Source organism: Capsicum annuum, chromosome 12 (assembly GCF_002878395.1).
Source record: "Capsicum annuum cultivar UCD-10X-F1 chromosome 12, UCD10Xv1.1, whole genome shotgun sequence".
Taxonomy (NCBI): domain Eukaryota; kingdom Viridiplantae; phylum Streptophyta; class Magnoliopsida; order Solanales; family Solanaceae; genus Capsicum; species Capsicum annuum.
In genome coordinates this window covers 220,000,458-220,007,829 of record NC_061122.1, presented here as the reverse complement: position 1 = coordinate 220,007,829, position 7,372 = coordinate 220,000,458, and the positions used below count along the sequence as shown (strand labels likewise).

At 34.6% G+C, this 7,372-nt stretch overlaps 1 long non-coding RNA gene across 1 annotated transcript; it reads left to right on the top strand.

Moving 5' to 3' along the window:
- The first annotated feature begins 903 nt into the window (after positions 1–903).
- On the top strand, positions 904–6,754 carry LOC124889450. Its single transcript, XR_007048447.1, has 3 exons — positions 904–1,200; positions 5,302–5,422; positions 5,505–6,754. It is a non-coding gene; the product is annotated as an uncharacterized LOC124889450 (long non-coding RNA).
- The last annotated feature ends 618 nt before the right edge of the window (positions 6,755–7,372 follow it).

Here is a 7,372-nt window from a genome sequence, read left to right as displayed (position 1 = left end):
TGATTCTGCTGTGGTACTTGGTGGCTGTCCCACTGCCAAGCCTGCATCATCTGGCTCTTTGTTTGAGTGCTTATAATTTATTTATTTTTCAGAATATTTGGGTGTCCCTTTGAGTATCGAGTAGTTTGGAAGAAAATATGGCAGCTGTATCGTGGTGTATCATGGTGCTTGAAGATTACTTCCAACATCTTTTGACTAGAATTCATGACTTGTTTTGATTAACTCAATATTTTTGTTGGAACTACTTGAATGAAGAATGTATTTTGATGCCCAATATTGACTGTTACTATTGTTTTTGATCTTTTCAGTGAAAATATTTAATTATTTTGTATGCCCAATATAGGCTGTTACTAGGATTGTCATATTTTTACTATATATAATTGTCAATTTCCTAATCCTCATGTATTTTCTTTTTATTATTTTATATTTTTTCCAATCATACGTCTCTATCATGGATCTGTAACAACATATATATGTTACAGTATATTTTTTTATTGTATTTTAAGCAAAGAATATTTTGATTTTATAGAGATTGGTTGTTGCATGCAGCACTAAGGAAGAAATATTTAGAAGCAGTGTTGAAATAGGACGTTGGATTCTTTGATACAGATGGATGCAAGAACTGGAGATATTGTTTTCAGTGTTCCCACGGATACTCTACTGGTTCAAGATGCTATTAGTGAGAACTGGAGATATATGCCCAACATCTTTTTTTAATTTTCACTGATATGTTTTTATAAACTAGTACCGAGATACAAGATTGTAAAAATTATTTAATATGTTACTATATAATTAAAAAAAATATAAGAAAATCAAAAAATCGTGAAAATTGAAAAAACTCAATTAAAATCGAAAAAACTGACTGTATATTAATTTGATTTGATTTCAAAAATTGATTGAAAAAATCATACTATTGATTTGATTATATTTAAATTAAAAATGGAACCAATCCGATCTACGTAAATGTAACATATAAGTAAACATAATTATATAAAATATTTTCCTGCCAAACAGAGGAACCTTTCTCTCTCACTGCCGTCTATCTCTCTCTAAACTAGGGTCTCACTACCCTCTCTCTAGACGGTGGTGACGGTGACGGTGAGTTCTGCTGAGTTGTATCGACGGCGACGGAGACGACGACGGTATTGACGTCGTTGAAGGCATTGCGCTCGTTTCGTTGGTGGTGAAGGCGCTGCAACGGTGAGTTCTGTTGTTTTACCTCATTAATTCTGTTGTTGGGTGTCCATTTAGGTTTTAGGTTTTCCGTTTAGTAATACTGGTATGCTGATTGTCCAGTGGTAGATACAAATGTGATTCTTACTGAATTTGTTAACTGAGTTGCTAATTGTGTGTGGTAGCTTTACTCTGTTTTGCATTTTTTTGTTTTGTTTTGATAACTGTGTGGTAGCTTGATTATCAATTTACAATTATGTATATTTAATAGAATTGAAAATGCTGTTCAATAAAATACACATGACCTTTCATATCTTGAAACAACTGTATTTAACTGATTATCATTACAATCGTGTGAAAATCATAACAAAGAGAAAGGAGTTGAACAAAACTATTGTCCTATATAGCTGTGTTACTCGGATTCTCAAAAAATACTGATGCATCAGTATTGGATCCTCCAAAAATGCATAATATTTGGCGGATACGATAGGGTGAGGATGCATTTTTGGAGGATCTGACACTGGTGCAGCAGCATTTTTGGAGGATCCGAGCCATAGCCAATATAGTACACTACCTAACTAAAACAGAAAAGAAGCTTGGAGCAAAGTAAATATGTTAGTTAAAATCCTATGTAGAACCATTAACCTGTGTGTTGGTTGAAGCTTCTTGGCTATTAGTTACACGATGTTTTGATCCGATCTCCAATTCTTGCCTTAGCACAGCCAGTGAATCAGAAACTTCAGCTTTGTATACATAAAACTTGCTCACAAACAGGAAAAAGATGAAGTTCAATAAGTTGAGTATCGCGAAGAACACATAGTAATAGTCAAGATGAGATGCATTCAGGTTGTTTAGTATCCATCCTCTGTGATTCCCGTGCTGGTAACATCAGAAGCTGTCGATAGCAAGAAGCTACTAATGAAATTCCCAATACCAAGACTAGTCATTCAATAAGAAGTTCAAAGACTTTTCGTTCCTTCTGGTATTTTATCTGATTTGAAATACAATGATTCTACTATTAAAAAGCACTAACTTAACAGTCAATTCCAAAATTACAATTTCATTCAGTAAAGTTTCTTACTTTTGTTAAGAAAAATGTCATTTTTCACAAGGATTTTAAGTTTATTTTTTTTTTGAATCTGGTAACTTTTGGATTTTAAGTATATTTTAGAGTTACTTGAAAAGGTATTTGAATTATAGTTATGTGAATGAAATTATTTCTCACTGCCATTTGGAAAAATCTGTCATATTTCACAAGAATGTTAAATATGTCTATAGTTACTCGTGGCTATATTAGATTATAATTAAGTGAAAATACATAAAGTACCCCCTCAACTTATCTGACTTTTTCAAAAAGACACGTAAACTATACTTCCGACCTATTACCCCACGAAACTTACCTAAATCGTTGTAAATACACCATTTTTCGTTGAATTTCAATCACAAGAAAGAGAGTAGATTCACGCGTCAATCATTGTCTGACACGTGTTAAATACATTTAATTTCATGTTTTATTTATATTTTTGAATAAAGTTTTTCTTTTTATTTTATACCTTCTTTTCTTTAATTTTATTTATCACCCCCACCCCCCTCAATCCCACCCACCCACCCAGCACCATCATCATCACCACCATCACCATCACCATCACCACCATCAGAACACACACTCACCTTGCTGCAGAAGCACAATCCCCCACCCCCATCCCGCTCATTCGACGTTGGCTCATCGTTTCGAACTTTCAATGAAAACACCATTATCTTCCTATAAATTCTAATTTTCTATTACAATAGTCAAATTCAATTTATCAACAAATTTAAATTTATAAATCAAAAGTTCTACGGTAGTGATGAGATTGGAACTCCATTTAATGGAGTTTTATGATTCTTAATAAAAATAGATAAATAATCATTCCAAAAAAAATAGCTTTAATGGAGTTTTATGATTCAAGTAGAAAAAGGAGTTTATAAAGATAGAGAAGAATAAGAAGAAAAAGAGAAGTAGTATATGAAGGTGTTCAGTGAAGAAGACAATGGTGTTTTTGTGTGTGTGTGTGGGTGGGTGGGGTGTTGGGGGGGGGGGGAGAGGGGGTACCGGATAATTTTAAAAAGTAAATAAATATTGATTTTTTTTTAAAAGAAGATAAATTATAGATCAAATTATTTACGCATGGCAGGTTTTAATTGGTTATTTTAGTGAAATTCAACCTTCACGCGCCTTCTGTGCGTGTATACACGCAGAGGCAAATTTAAAGTCAAAATGGTGTATTTACAACGGTTTAGGTAAGTTTCGTGGGGTAATAAGTTGGAAGTATAGTTTAGGTGTCTATTTGAAAAAGTCAGACAAGTTGAGGGGGTACTTTATGTATTTTCTCTATAATTAATTGGAAGAGTTAGGAGGCATTTGGTTTGAGAGATGTGATACAAAAAGTTATCCTTCGAATTGAAATATATCCTATAAGATTTTATCCCATCATTGTAGTACAAATGATTCTATTTCTCCGGAGGTAGTGGTATGGACTACGTACATTTTACCCTCCCCAGACCCCACTATGTGAGAATGCATTGGGTTTGTTGTTGTTGTATTGTAGTACAAATGATGTGATAATAATCTACGAACTAACTAATACTCCCAACTATCTCACAAGGATTTGAAAAACATAGCTAGAGTTACTAGTACTAGTGTTGAATTAAAGTTATCTAATTGGAATTATTTCTCACTTCCATATTGAAATTAATTTTTTTTTTCCAGTTGTTATTTTGGTTCTCTTGCTTTGTTTCTCTTCTTTTTTGTTATTGTTGTCGTTTACTCAAAAAGTGAGATATTTTCTGCTGCAAAAAGTGAAGTTGATTTTTGTATCTTCATTGTGATGAATATATGAATTTTCAAGTATTACTTTGGTATAAAACTATTGAATAACTCTTTGGGCTGCTACATCTATTCTTGACTAGCTAGTGATTCGAAATATTGAGGAGACACTGGGGCTTTGAGTAAACGCCTCAAAAAGCATTTAAGCCCTTGTGCAAGAACCTCAATGGTTGGCTCCATCTCCCCCAACTGATTATGCAATTTGTCGTACTTACCAGTTTTGTTATGACCGAAAAGTGAGCTAAAAGAAGCATCAACCTTGTCAAATTCATTGGCTTCGACTTCCTTTGTTTTTGAGTATATAATCTTGGACTAATAGTGACCAACTACTTGATCGAGATCCGGTTCCATTGACATAGGACAACAAGGACTTAATAGGCCTGGAGTGACTAACTGGACTTCTTTCGACATTCTAGCAATTGCCAATGTTTCAGATTTCTCTAACAAAATGTTATTCAGATTCTTGATGTAATGGATGTCAATGTGATTACTAGTTTCTCATAAGATTTCCTAAGGACCTTGTACGGTTAAGATCTTGTTTGTGATTGCTGGTAGTGTCTATGCACTAGTGCCTAATAGCTGATGGTAAAAGTCAAGTACCTCACTTTCAATGTTATCCAAAAGAATCTCCTTGAAGGATTGTTTGTCTAGAGTATCTGCTTCCTTAGTACATGTAGTAGGTGTGTGGATTTGAGTGATTTGTTATGCATATGCTTTTGGAAAGTTGATAAAAAAGAATATAAACTATTTAACAAAAATGCAGAGAGAGAAATGTTTCCACTTTTCATACATTGTCACACTACCGGGAACATTCATCTTGTTTGCACCAGTAATGATCAGCTTTACAATCATTTTGTAGAGAGGAAACTTCTTAAAATTCTTCTTCTTCTGAGTTTAGGAAGGAAAACACAATCCAGTCATTTCATAGATCATGTTTTCAGTATAAATGCATCTTGCATCTTATAATGATATCAGCAAAAGGACGATCATCGAGTTTGTGGAGGCTCCAAGGTTACAGGAGCTCCTGTATTGTTCATCAACAATCAATATGAAAATTTGTTTCCAGGAGGAACTCTATTCATTATTTGTTTAAAAAAAACTCCATCATATCTCTTTATTGTGTATGGATTCAATCCTTGCTTCTATATATTTGTTGTGGCTGCATGGGTACAAATATGTGATAATACAGGTTGTCATTTGCTTTCCCTATGTGACTTCAAAGATTTGCTGACTGCTGGTATCTTTTTTCTAAAATTTTGCAGGGATACTTAAATGGGGGGAAAAGATGTAACTTTTCTTGAGGTCTTCGAAGAGACGCATAAGAATAAAAAGAGTGACGATACAAGAGGAGATTGGGTCGAAATGCGTGCTGAGGATACACATGTAAGATAATAACTTTAGGTATATTGTTTTCTTATTGTTCAACTTAGCTTGTTTACATAGTGACAAATTATTTTTCTTTCAGGAAGAATTTCAAAAAGGCATGGAAGATTGACGTCAAATCCAATCTGCTTCAAAGAATGGTATCATGGTCCAACCATCACCTGCAAATATGACTAAAATATGGACAACTGTGATCGGTGGTTCAGAGAAAGGTAGAAACTATGGGTTGGGGTTCTCCAATCCTCGAGTAGTCCTTCATTCTAGTCAACTCCTCTTCTACTTCACAAATTATGGAAGAGATGAGAAAACAAATTATAGAGTTGACGCAATAGTGTGCCGCTAATGATGCTAAGTTTGCCAACTTTGCTAAATTTGAGGAGTTGGTCAAGAAGCACATGCCTCAAGTATTTGATGATAAGGAAAAGGGTGAATCTGATGATGATTAGATTGTAGTTGTTGGTTCTTGTTTTTGATTGTGACCTTCAAACTTAAAATTCTCTTGGGATGTTTAAACTATTTGACTCGATGTTTGTTTTGAATTGTGACGTTATTTAGACTTAACATCCCAGAAGAACTTTAAGTCTAAATAACATCACAATCCAAAACAAACATCGAGTCAAATAGTTTAAATATCCCAAGAGAATTTTAAGTCTGAAGGCCACAATAAAAAACAAGAACCAACAACTACAATCTAATCATCATCAGATTCACCCTTTTCCTCATCATCAAATACTCGAGGCATGTGCTTCTTGACTAACTCCTCAAATTTAGCAAACTTAGCATCATTAGCTGCACACTGTTGCGTCAACTCTACAATTTGCTTTCTCATCTCTTTCATTTCTTCCATAGTTTGCGAAGTAGACGAGGAGTTAGGCAACAACGAAGGACTACTTGAGGATTGGAGAACCTCAAGCCTGTAGTTTCTACCTTTCTTTGGACCACCTGTCACAGTTGTCCATATTTTAGTCATCTGCAGGTGATGGTTGGACCATGGTACCATCCTCGGAAGAAGGTTGGGTTTGTGTAACACCTCGCTTTTTTTTTTTGGACTAAAATTGAACAGTCTTTTCGATGTAAATAAACCCGAATACAACGGTTTCTAGTTGGAAATAAGTATGAATAACAATGCTTTAGTGTGAGAACATCTTTTGAGATGAGTATACGTCATAAAAGTCTCCAAGCTCAAAGTTAAGTTGAACACTTACCGGTTGAGTTTCAGTTGATTTTTCTTGGGTCAACTTCTAGTGACCATTGCTTCTAGAATATAAGGAGTTATGTTGCCCATTAAAGATCTTTTGAGTCCTTTTTTCAATGCAATTGATCGTTCATCAATTTGAGTTCGGAGTCAAACGTTATGAGTTTTTAGTAAGATACTGTCCAGGGTCTGTGTCGGACCCGCGCTACAAAGGAATCACCAAACGCCATTGGAATGGGTTGCCTTTGGGTTGTGTGCCGCCAACCCTAAGGTTGGCTTTGGCTGTGAGCCGCCAACCCTGAGGTTGGCTTTGATCATGCCCCGCCAAGCTTTAAAAAGTGCTCCGTTTCATTCTATTTTAAGGGCGTTAGGGTCTTTTCACATCCTATAATCATTTCTGAATCATATATGGAAGAAATTAAGGTTTTAACACACGTTATTTCACTTCTCAAATTCCCGAATCATCTTTCCTTAAGCAAGAGAGGAGAAACCACCTAGGGTTTGAAGATTTTGATCTCCAAGGACAAATTTCTGTACGTTCTCTGCGATATTTCTCCGTCAAAAGGTATGTGGCACTATCCTAAATCTCATGAGCGTAAATTTTATGTTTTTAAAGAAGTTTTAAAGACATATTTGTATGGATATGTAATGGGTTTTGGAAATCATTTAAAGAGCATGCATTATAAATCCATTTTGATGAAAGTACATAATTATCGTGGTTTTTTTCATAAGCTTGATTTATAATCTTGTGAGTA